At 36.9% G+C, this 12,659-nt stretch overlaps 1 protein-coding gene across 1 annotated transcript in view; it reads left to right on the forward strand.

Annotated features, from left to right (window-relative positions):
* Nucleotides 1-12,659, forward strand: part of HDX (highly divergent homeobox) — a 245,475-nt gene that overhangs the window by 41,497 nt on the left and 191,319 nt on the right. The gene's annotated exons all lie outside the window — the stretch shown is intronic.

Here is a 12,659-nt window from a genome sequence, read left to right on the forward strand (position 1 = left end):
CAAGTTTTAAAAGTGCTTCTAGGGAAGAGACATTCAGAGTAAAATTTAAAGCAACTTTAGTCCTGTGCAAAAAATAAATATTATTTCTTCACTATTTCACATATTCAGTTGTTTAGATGTGCTTTAAATAATCTCAACAGTGATGTGGAAGCCCACCTCAGAATATCTCCTAAGGCCATAGATTTCTCTGAAAAAAATGTTTCTGAGAATTTGAATAGCAGGGCATGGAAGTTTGCTATTTTTCCTTGCTACTGGCTGGACCCTTTGAATTTTTCAACCACAGTATTTAGGTTTAATGTGGACTTAAGGTCCTTCCAGGCTATTCTCAATCAATATAAGGAACCAGTTTCTCTTAACTCCCTCCATCTTATAGCTCCCTGCTTCAAAATGAAAAACAGTAACAGAGTATAGGAAGAATCTCTCTGGTGCCTAGCCCTAACATAAGAGGACTCTATCATCATCATTAGTATTCATTTATTATAGAGAATCTACTCATTTTTTCTGTTTGTTCTTTCCTAAAGCATGCTTAAAGTAACACTGAATCATACCATTAAAACCGGCTTTAATTCACCTCCTCTTTTGTACTTCTTTACCCCTTTAGTGTTGTTCTTAACAATATTAATGACAATAAAATTTACCATCTGTTGAAGGACTTCCACACACCAAGCATCATTAGTCACTTTATGTACCTGATTTCATTTAATCTTCTGGACATATAGGCCACTCTGGACATACAGGTATTTTATATATATTTCAGTAACTTGTCCAGGATCATATAGCCAGTAAGTACATGACAGAACCAGTATTCCAACTAAGAAATATATCACGTGTATTTTTTCTGCTTTATCATACAGCCTAGTTATTTCAACTGTGTTAGAATTATTTGGAAGCCTGAAAGTACAGATTAATTTTTATTTTTTCATAAGCCAAACACTCCCTTAAAAATAACTTAACCTATGCCTTTTTATAGTCTATTTTTTTCCTGACAGAACTTTTAAAGGAATTAAATTTGTTTTATATAAAAGAAACTCTTAAAATGAATAAAACTTAGCAAATTTTTGAATAGTAATCTCTTTAAAGAAAGGCAGTCTGACATAACAATGAAGAGCATTGACTTAGAGACTGATAGACTTGGATTCAAATTTAGGTTCTGCCACTCACCACTTGTGTGACCTCAGGCAAGTGACACAACTTCTCTATGTAAAGGTGTCCTCATTTGTATAATGTGGTTAATAATATCTATTTCACCGGAAAGCTGTGACATAATTATGTCACAATCAGTGCAAGGCTACTTGTGCATTCCCTGGCACATAAACTTTACTTTTGTTGTTGTAGTTGGAAAGTTAATGAAGATCTGCTGGTCCAAGTCTCCTTTACATTCAATTTCAAGTAAAATATTGCAGAGTCACAGGGTAGTTGATTATCACAGGGTAGTTGAAGAAGAAATAGCTGTAGTGCTGGCTGAAAAAAGACTGGAGATTAGCCATCAACTTTACCATAATCGATGTACTTACTCTTATTTATATTATACTGGACCTTCTCCAACTTGACCTTAGACAGTATGGTAAAGGGTGTTTGCAGAGAACCCTTGGGGCATCACTTTGCCCCACCTTTCTTTTAACTAGTTGAGATCTGGAGAAATCAAAGCAGACTGAGGAAGTGTAGTCCATGAAAATGTCAGTCCATTTGGACTGCTATAACAAACATACTGTAGACTGGGTGGACTAAACAACAAGCATTTATTTCTCACAGTTCTGGAGGCTGGGAAGCCCAAGATTAAGGCACTGACAGATTCAGTAACTGGTAAGGGATCCTTCCTAATTCACAAATGACTGTCCTCACTGTGTCCTCATATGGCAAAATGGGCAAAGGAGCTCTCTGGGTTCGCTCTTATAAGGAAATTAATCCCATTCATGAGGGTTCCATTCTCATGACCTAATCACCTCTCAAAAGCCCAACCTCGAAACACCATCACACTGGGGATTAGGTTTCAACATATGAATTCAGCTGAGGTATAAACATTCAGTCCATGGTAGTTATTCTATAAGATTTTGTTAAAGTTCTATTACCAAGCTATATTACTGTTAGGTGAGGACTTAGAAAAATAGAACCTATGGCTGTATTGGCAACTTTCTAGCTATGAAACTACAAGCAATTCTCATTAGTTTCTGACTTTAGGACTATATAACAGAGATATCTGCCTCTTCTTCCTGTTACACCAGGTATCTTCGAGCTGAGGTCCTATTCCTGGAAGATAGTCTAGTTCCAAGTGATCTAGGTGAGTGAGTACAAATTGAAGGAATCCTAGAGGATGCTGAAAGGAAGCTCTGTTTTGGAACCTCTTGGGAATACAATATTAAGTGTTGAAGTGGTAGTAAGGAAACTGTCAGGGGGTGGCTATATCAGGATACTATAGTTCACTTCTAATTTTTTTCTTTACAGGCTAATTTATTTCATTTTGTATACACTTTTTTTTGTACTTTCAAGTTTCTATTTAAATTCCAGTTAATATACAGTGTAATAATAGTTTTAGGTGTAGAATTTAGTGATTTATCATTTACATACAACACCCAGTGCTCATCACAAATGTCCTCCTTAATACCCATTGCCCATTTAATCCATCCCCCCACCCACCTGCCCTCCAGCAGCCCTCAGTTTGTTCTCTATAGTTAAGAGTCTGTTTTATGGTTTGCCTTTCTCTTTTTTCCCCCATGTTCATTTGTTTTGTTTCTTAAATTCCACATATAAGTGAAATAATATAGTACTTGTCTTTTTCTGACTGACTTATTTCTCTTCAAATAATACTCTCTAGCTCCATCCATGTCATTGCAAATGGCAAGTTTTCATACTTTTTATGGCTGAGTAATATTCCACTGTGTATATATGCCACTTCTTCTTTATGCTTTCATTGATAGACATTTGGGCTCTTTCCATAATTTGGCTATTGTTGATAATGCTGCTATAAACATCAGGGTGCATATATCCCTTCAAATCAATATTTTTATATCCTTTGGGTAAATACCAATAGTGTAATTGCTAGATGGTAGGGTAGTTCCATTTTTAACATTTTGAAGAACCTCCATGCTCTTTTCCAGACTGGCTGTACCAGTTGCATGCCCACCAAGAGTGTAAGAGGGTTTGCCTTTCTCTGCATCCTCACCAACATCTGGTGTTTCCTGTGTTGTTAATTTTAATGTTTCTGACAGCTGTGAGGTGATATCTCATTGTAGTTTTCATTTGCATTTCTCTGATCATGAGTCATATTGAGCATCTTTTCATGTGTCTGTTAGCCACCTGTATGTCTTCTTTGGAAAAATGTCTATTCATGTCTTCTACCTATTTGTTAACTGGATTATTTGTTCTTTGGGTTTTGATTTTTATAAGTTCTTTATATATTGTGGATACTAACCCTTTATCAGGTATATCATTTGCAAATATATTCTCCCATTCCGTAGATTGCCTTTAGTTTTGCTGTTTGTTTCCTTTGCTGTTTAGAAGCTTTTTATCTTGGTGAAGTCCCAATAATTCATTTTTGCTTTTTTTCCCTTGCCTCCAGAGATGTTTCTAGTAAGACTTTGCTATGGCCAATATCAAAGAGTTTATGGTCTGTTTTTCCTATAGGATTTTGGTGGTTTCCTTTATCACATTTAGGTTTTTCATCCATTTTGAATTTATTTTTTGTGTATCGTGTAAAAAATTAGTCCAGTCTCATTCTTCTGCATGTTCCTGTCCAGTTTTCCCACCATTTGTTGAAGAGATTTTTTTCCATTGGATATTCTTTCCTTCTTTGTTGAAGATTAGGTGATATAGTTGTAGGTTCATTTCTGTGTTTTCTATTCTGTTCCATTGGTCTATGTGTGTTTTTGTACCAGTACCATGCTGTCCTCATTACTACAGCTTTGTAATATAACTTGAAGTCTGAAATTGTGATGTCTCCACCTTTCCTTTTGTTTTTCAAGATTGCTTTGGCTATTCATGGTCTTTTGTGGTTCTATTCAAATTTTAGGATAGTTAGTTCCAGCTCTGTGAAAAATGCTGGTGGTATTTTGATAGGGATTGCATTAAGTATATAGATTGCTTTAGGTAGTATCCACATTTTTAATAATATTTGATCTTCCAAACCATGAGCCTGGAATATTTTTCCATTTCTTTGTGTCTTCCTCAATTTCTTTCATAAGTGTTTTACACTTTTCAGAGTACAGATCTTTTACCTGTTTGATTAGGTCTATCCCTAGGCATCTTATGGTTTTTGGTGCAATTGTAAATGGGATCAATTCCTTGATTTCTCTTTCTGCTGCTTTATTATGGGTGTATAAAACTGAAACAGATTTCTCTATGTTGATTTTGTATCCTATGACTTTAGTGAATTTGTTTATCAGTTCTAACAATTTTTTTGGTGACGTATTTTGAGTTTTTTACATAGAATGTCATGTTGTCTGCAAATAGTGGAAGTTTGACTTTGTCCTTGCTGATTTGATGCCTTTTATTTCTTCTTGTTGTGTAATTACTGAGACTAGGACTTCCAGTGCTATGTTAAATCACAGTGATGAGAGTGGCCAACCCCTGTCTTGTTCTTGACTGTAGAGAAAAAGCTCTCAATTTTTCCCCATTGAGGATGATATTAGCTTTGTGGTTTTTGTATATGGTCTTTATGATGTTGAGGTATGTTCCCTCTATCCATACTTTGCTGAGGGTTTTTATCAAGAATGGATGCTGTAATATTGAATCACTCTTGCAAACCAGGATAAATCCCAGTTGAAAGTTTTTTTAATGTGTTGTTGGATTCATTTTGCTAGTAATTTATTGAGAATTTTTGCATCCATGTTCATTGGTGATATTAGCCTATAGTTCTCTTTTTTTGTGGAGTCTTTGGTTTTGGAATCAGGGTAATGCTGGCCTTGTAGAATGAGTTGGGAAGTTTTCTTTCCATTTCTACCTTTTGGAACAGTTTGAGAAGAATAGGTATTAACTCTTTTTTAAAAAGTGTTTGGTAGAATTCACCTCTGAAGCTACCTGGCCATGGGATTTCAGAGAGATTTTTGTTACTGATTCAGTTGCTCTGCTAGTTATCAGTCTGTTCAAGTTTTCTATTTCTTCCTGTTTCAGTTTTGATAGTTTGTAAGTTTCTAGGAATTTATCCATTTCTTCCAGATTGCCCAGTTTGTTGGCATATAATGTTCATAACATTCTTTTATAATTGTTTGTATTTCTGTGGTGTTGGTTGTGATTTTCCCTCTCTCATTAGTGATTTTATTTATTTGGGTCCATTTTTCTCTCTCTCTCTCTTTTTTTTTTTTTTTTGGTAAGTCTGGTAGGGGTTTATCAGTTTTATTAAGGTTTTAAACGAATCAGCTCCTGGTTTCATTGATCTGTTCTACTTTTTTGGTTTGTTTGTTTCTATATCATTTACTTCTGCTCTAATCTTTATTATTTCCCTTGTTATGCTGGCTTTAGGCTTCATTTGTTGTTCTATTTCTAGCTCTTTCATGTGTAAGATTAGGTTGTTTATTTGAATTTTTTCTTGCTTCTTGAAGTAGGCCTGTATTGCTACATACTTACATTTTATGTCCACTTTTGCTGCATCCCAAAGGTTTTGGACCTTCCTGTTTTCATTTTCATTTGTTTCCATGTTATTACTTCATTGATTTCCTGGTTGACCCATTCATTCTTTAGTAGGATGTTCGTTATCCTCCATGTATTTTTCATCTTTCCAATTTTTTTCTTGTGGTGGACTTTAAGTTTCATAGCATTGTGTTCAGAAAACATGAATGCTATGATCTCAATTTTTTTTATTTGTTGAGGCTTGATTTGTGACCCAGTATGTTATCTATTCTGGAGAAAGTCCCATGTGCACTTGAAAAGACTGTATTCTGCTGCTTTAGGATGGAATGTTCGGAATATATCTCTTAAGTCCATCAGGTCCAGTGTGTCATTCAAAGCCATTGTTTCCTTGTTAATTTTCTTTTTAGGTGATCTGTCCATTGATGTAAGAGGAGTGTTAAAGTACCCTACTATTATTGTATTATTATCAATGAGTTCCTTTATGTTTGTTATTGTTTTATATGTGTAGGTGCTCTCAATTTGGGTCTATCATTGTTTACAATTGTTAGATCTTGGATAGACCTCTTTATTATGATGCTACCTTTCTTCTATTGTCACAGTTTTTGGTTTAAAATCTAATTTGTCTGATAGAAGTATGGCTACCCTGGCTTTCTTTTGACGTCCATTTGCATGATAAATCTTTCTCTATCCCCTCACTTTCAATCTGCAGGTGTATTTAGGTCTAAAATGAGTCTCTTGTAGGCAGCATATAGATATAGATGGGTCTTTTTTCTTCTCTTCCCCTATGATCCTCTGCCTTGTTTCTCAAACTCCACATATCCGTGAGATTATATGATAATTGTCTTTCTCCGATTGACTTATTTTGCTTAGTATAATACCCTCTAGTTCTATCCACATCATTGCAAATGGCAAGGAAAAAATGAAACAAGGCAAAACCAGAGAGGGAGACAAACCATAAGAAACTCTTAATCTCAGGAAACAAACTGAGGGTTGCTGGAGTGGAGGGGGGTGGGAAGGATGGGGTGGTTGGATGATGGACATTGGGGAGGGTATGTGTTGTGGTGAGCGCTGTGTATTGTGTAAGACTGATGAATCACAGACCTGTACCCCTGAAACAATACATTGTATGTTAATAAAAAAAGGAAAGAAAATGTAAAGAAGAAAGCTTGTTTAGTAAAGTCAGATAATACTCTAAAAAAAAGGATATAGGTGGGTGTCTTGTTTCTTTTATCCATTCTGACATTTAGTCCATTTACATTTAGAGTGAGTATTGATAGCTATGAATTTAGTGACATTTATTACTTGTTTTCTTGTTTCTGGAAATTTTCTCTATTCCTTTCTAGTCTTTGTCACTTTTGGTCTTTGTTTCTCCTTTAATATTCCTTGCAGGGCTGGTTTAGTGGTCACGAACTCCTTTCGTTTTTGTTTGTCTCTGAAATTCTTTATCACTTCTTCTCTTCTGATTGATAGTCTTGCTGGATAGAGTTTCCTTGGCTGCATATTTTTTTTCCATTCAGCATGTTGACTGTAATATGCCACTTTCTTCTTGCCTGCCACATTTCTGTGAAAAAATCTGCTGCTAACCTTATTTGTCTTCCCTTGTAAGTTAGGGACTATTTTTGCCTTGCCCCTTTTAGGATTTTTTTTCTTTATCTCTATATTTTGCAAATTTAACTATGATATGTCTTGGTTTTGGCCTGCTTTTGTTGATTTTGATGGGAGTTCTCTGTGCCTCCTGGATTTGGATGTCTGTTTTCTTCCACAGATTAAGGAAGTTTTCAGCTATAATTTCTTCAAATAAACCTTCTGCTCCCTTTTCCTGCCCTTCTTCTTCTGGGATTCCTATGATATGAATGTTATTCTTTATGGAGTTACTGATTTCCCTTCGTGTACTTTCATGATCCAAGATTTTTCTTTCCCTCTTTTTTGCAGCTTCATTACTTTGCATAATTTTATCTTCTATATCATTATTCTTTCCCTGCTTCTTCCATCCTTGTGGTCATTATATCCAGCTGGTTTCAAACCTCAGTTACTGCATTTTTCATTTCATTTCATCCTGATCAGCTTTTAGCTCTTTATCTCTGCAGTAAGGGACTATGTGATGTTTTCTATGCTTTTCTTAAGCCCACCCTGTATCCTTATGATTGTTGCTTTAAATTTTCCATTAGGCATATTATTTATATCTGTTTTCATTAGATCGCTAGCCATGACTTTATATTGTTCTTTCTTTTAGGATGAATTCCTTCTCTTGGCATTATGTCTAGGTCTCTGTCTTCTCTGTGTTAGGAAATCCTGTTGTTTTCTGCTCCTGTGGGTAATGGCTTTATGAAGAAGAGGTCATATGCTATCCAGGGCCTGGTGCTTCAGCAGGTGTCTCTGGTGTATGCTGCGTGCACTCTGCTGCTGTGTTGTGGCTACTCAATCTCTCAGGTCAGTCCTCTGCAGAGTTTCTCCTTGCCTCAGTGGGGAGTGTTTGGATCTTGGCCAGAGTGTGGCAAGTTTTAACTAGGTATGCTCTTGTCCACTTGTTAAAAGAGTCCTGATGCTATTTCTACTAGAGCTGAAGCTTTTCAGACTCTATGGTCAGTGGACATGGTGCATTTGGGGGTATGTGCTGATCTTCTCACAGCAGAGCCCACTCTGCTGGTTCCCAGGCACACTTGCCCAAGAAAGCAGTACCAGGAGAGTGCAGGGGGTGGGGGGTGGGGTGCTTGGTGTAAGCAGTTTAGTCAGCCAGTGTTGGCACTGTGCTGTTTACTGAAGTTAGTTTATGCTGGGGGATGGGGCCAGAAATGGCACCAGCCATCTCCTTAGTTCCTGGAGAGGGGAGTTTGCACTTGCTGCTGTCTGGGAAGCCCTCCCAAAAGAGATAACCATTTCCCTTTGTGAATCCCAGTCATCCTTCAGATTGTTGCCTTCATGCTGTCAGTGTCTGGGTTGCTTGCTCACCTGGAGCAGCACAGTGCACATTGGGCTCAATCCTAGCGAGGCTGGCTGAGTTTTAAAACTCCAAACTTCAGGAACCTGGTGTGGTGGCGACCCACACTGGTCTTCTAGGGGAGGGTCTTGCTGTGCTGGGACTGATGCAAGTTTGACCCAGAAGGGCATTCACACCAAAGTTCAGGAGTGTGGGATTTGGAGTAAAGCACAGTAAAGAGCCAGTGTCCAGGTTAGCTGCCCTTGGCAGGTGCCTCTGTGCCTATGCTGAGGGCTGCGGGGGGAAAGGCACCTTGCAGCTCCTTTGTCCCAGGAGAGGCAATGCCACCTCTCTCAGATGCACTCCAAGAAGGGGGAACCGTCTCAACCAGTGTGTCCCGTGGGATCCTCAGATTGTGTCTTCTGCCCCCAAGCTATCTGCCTGCCTTCTCTACAGGAGTACCGTGGTGCCCTCAGGGCTCTATACCAGCCACACTGAAGACCTCTAAACTCGTCTTTGAGCCCTGTTAGTTGCAAAAACTCAGGAAAATCAGCCCCTCTTTTTTTTCCCCCAGTCAATGGCTTTGGGGAAGTGTTTTCCTTGTGTGATCCCCTGTATGCTCCTCTCTCTCCTGCTGGTGACCTGGGCTCCCTCACCTCTTCAGCACCTGCAATCTTTTTCTCCCCCAAACCGCATCTCTGCATCTCCTACTTTCCATGATGTTGCCTCTTCTCTCCCTCTAGTTGTGCAGTTTGTTCTGGCAGTCCTCAAATCAATTTCTTGGGTATTCAGAATGAGTTGATATTTATCTAGCTGTGTTCAAAGGATGAGTCAAGCCTAGGGTCCTCCTACTACTCTTATCATCTTAGCTTCTCTCCTTCCCAGTTCTATCTTAAAACAACAACAATAACAACAAAAAACTAAAACCTTTCTAGACTAACTTCACTCCTTTGGGGCCACATTGTGACCATATTGGTCTCCAAAGTGCCATTCACTTTTTATGATATCTCTATGTCAGTTCACCTATTTATTTTAAGAGTACTGTGATGATTGAAGATTAATAATTGATGATCATTAAGTGAAGATAATGGAGCATTTTGGGAAACAGGTGCTATAAATACAAGATATTTTGTTGCAGTTATTACTGTGGCTTACCAATTAACTGTATTTCCATTTCTCATCGACTTCATAAGGACTTAGGAATTAATAGTAGTAAAGTACTTTGAGTTTCCTTTATTTGTTTTTGTTTTTGTTTTTTGTTTGTTTGTTTCTAGGAACCTTTAATGACTCTTTAAAAGGTACTTTATAAATACAATGCATCTCTATCAGTGAAAGTGCTCCAACATTCTTCAAGTATTTGTGAACTTCAGTGTATTTTTTAAAATAAATATGAAAATTTAATAGTTGTAGAAACTTTAAAATCATGGAATTCTCAACCAATACAAATGGTATTGTGATCTGAGAAAAGTGAAGGTCAGTAATCAAATGACTTTGCTAAAATAACTCTCAGGCAAATATTCGACTTAAAAAAATAATAGTAATATGTTTTGAATGGGTATAGTTACCAGGGATCATTTTTGAACAACTTCATTGAAACAAAATTCATATAGTATAGAATTCACACATTAAAATTGTACAGTTGAGTCATTTTTTTTTTCACAGAGTTGTTCAAATAGCACCACAACCTAATTTTAGAATATTTTATCACCTCAAAAAAGAACTACCTACTCATTAGCATGCCAAATCCCCCATCCCAGCACTAGACAATCACTAATTATTTTTCTGTCTCTATGAATTCACCTATTCTGGATATTTTTTTGCAACTCTTTTTTAAAGTTTTTTTTTTATTTATTCATTTGAGAGAGAAAGGGAGAGAGAGCGAGAGCATGAGCAGAGGGGACAGTCAGAGGAGAGGGAGAAGCAGACTCCCTGCTGAGCAGGGAGCCCAACGCAGGGCTTGATCCCAGGATCCAGGGATCATGACCAGAGCCGAAGGCAGACACTTAACTGACTGAGCCACTCATGCACCTCTATTCTCTCTCTCTCTTTTTTTAAAGATTTTATTTATTTGACACAGAGAGAGCACAAGCAGGGGGAGTGGCAGACAGAGGGAGAGGGAGAAGCAGGCTCCCCACTGAGCAGGGAGCCCGATGTGGGGCTTCTCTGGGATCATGACCTGAGCTGAAGGCAGACACTTAACTGACTGAGCCACCCAGGTGCCCCCCCAGGCACCTCTATTCTGGATATTTTAAATGGACTCATACAATATGTGGCCTTTTGTGACTGGCTTCTTTCAGTTAGCATGTTTTCAAGGTTTGTCCATGTTGTAATATGTATCAGCACTGCATTATTTTATATTTCTCTATGATATTCACTTGTGTGTATATAGCATGTATGGTTTATCTGTTCATTAGGTAATGGACATTTGGTTTGTTTCCACATTTGTTTTTTATGAATAATGCTGCTAGGAGCATTCATACACAAATTTTTGTGTGGATGTGTTTTCAAATCTCTTGGGTATATATCTGGGAGTGGATTTCTAATTCATTTTGTAAATCTATGCTTAAAATTTTGAGGAACTGCCAAAATTTTTCCAAACGTAGCTGTACCACTTGAAACTCCCACCATCATTATATAAGGTGTCCAGTTTCTCCCCATCTTGATCAACAATTGTTATGTCAGTCATTTTTGATTATAACCACTATCATTGGTGTAAAATATCTAATAGAATTTTTGATCTGCATTGTCTAATAGCTAATGATGTAACCTTTTGATGTGCGTATTGGCCATTTGAATATCTTATTTGGAGAAATGTCTGCAAATAATTTCTCCTTTTTTCAATTGTTTATTATTTTTTTTCTTACTGAATTGTAAGTGTTCAATTATTTACATATTTTCTACACCAGTCCTTATCAGAGATACGGCTTGCAAATATTTTCTCCCACTTCCTATTTTGCCTTTCTCAAGGGAATTGTTTGTACAGATACATTTTTAATTTTGATGAAGTTCAATTTATCTATTGTTTCTATTGTCACTTGTATTTTTGGTGTTGTATCATAAGCCAAAATAACAAAGACTGACTCCTACTTTTTTTTTTTCCTAAGGATTTTACACTTGTGTCTCTTACATGTAGGATTTTCATCTGTTTTGAGATAGTCCTTGTGTATGGTGTGAGGCAGGAGTTTATCTGGATTCTTTAGTGTATGGATATCCAGCTGTCCCATCCCCATTTGTTGAAAAGATGATACATTTCCCTTTGGATGGGATTGTCAACCTTCTTAAAATCAATTCATTATGTGTAAGAGTTTATTTCAGGATCTCAGTTTTACTTGATTGATATATATGTTTATCCTTATGCTAATATCACACTATTTGCTAGTACCATGCTATTTTTGTTGCTGTAGCTTTGTGGTACGTTTTGAAATTGGGAAATATGAGTCCTCCAACTGTGTTCTACTTTTTCTAAATTATTTTGGCTATTCTGGATCCCTCAGATTTGTATATGAATTTTAGGTTCAGCTTATCAATTTCTGCAAAAAAACCTAGCTAGAATTTTAATAATGTTCAGTCTGCAGATCAATTTGAGTAGTTTTGCCATATTTATAATATTCTGTCTTCAGACCCATGAACATGTATGCCTTTCCACTTATTACACCTTTTTAAATTTTTTAACAATGTGTTCTACTTTTCAGTAGATAAGGCTTGCACTTATTTTGTTAAATTTATTCTTAAGTATATAACTTTTTGATCCTATTTTAAATGGAATTTCTTAATTAGTTGTATTTTTTATTGATTTTTGTATACTGAACTTGTATCCTGAAAGTGTGCTGAACTAAAGTATTATGATAGGGCGCCTGGGTGGCTCAGTTGGTTGGGCGACTGCCTTCGGCTCAGGTCATGATCCTGGAGTCCCTGGATCGAGTCCCGCATCGGGCTCCCTGCTCAGCGGGGAGTCTGCTTCTCCCTCTGACCCTCCCCCCTCTCATGTACTCGCTCGCTCTCATTCTCTCTCTCTCAAGTAAATAAATAAAATCTTTAAAAAAAAATAAAAAAAAATAAAAAAAATAAAAATAAAAAAATAATAAAGTATTATGATAGACACTAGTGGATTCCTTAGGGTTTTCTGTATATACAATCATGCCATCTACAAGCATAGATGTAGTCCTACTTGTTTTTTTTT

The sequence above is a fragment of the Phoca vitulina genome, unplaced genomic scaffold, assembly GCF_004348235.1.
Source record: "Phoca vitulina isolate PV1807 unplaced genomic scaffold, GSC_HSeal_1.0 scaffold51, whole genome shotgun sequence".
Classification (NCBI taxonomy): Eukaryota; Metazoa; Chordata; class Mammalia; order Carnivora; family Phocidae; genus Phoca; species Phoca vitulina.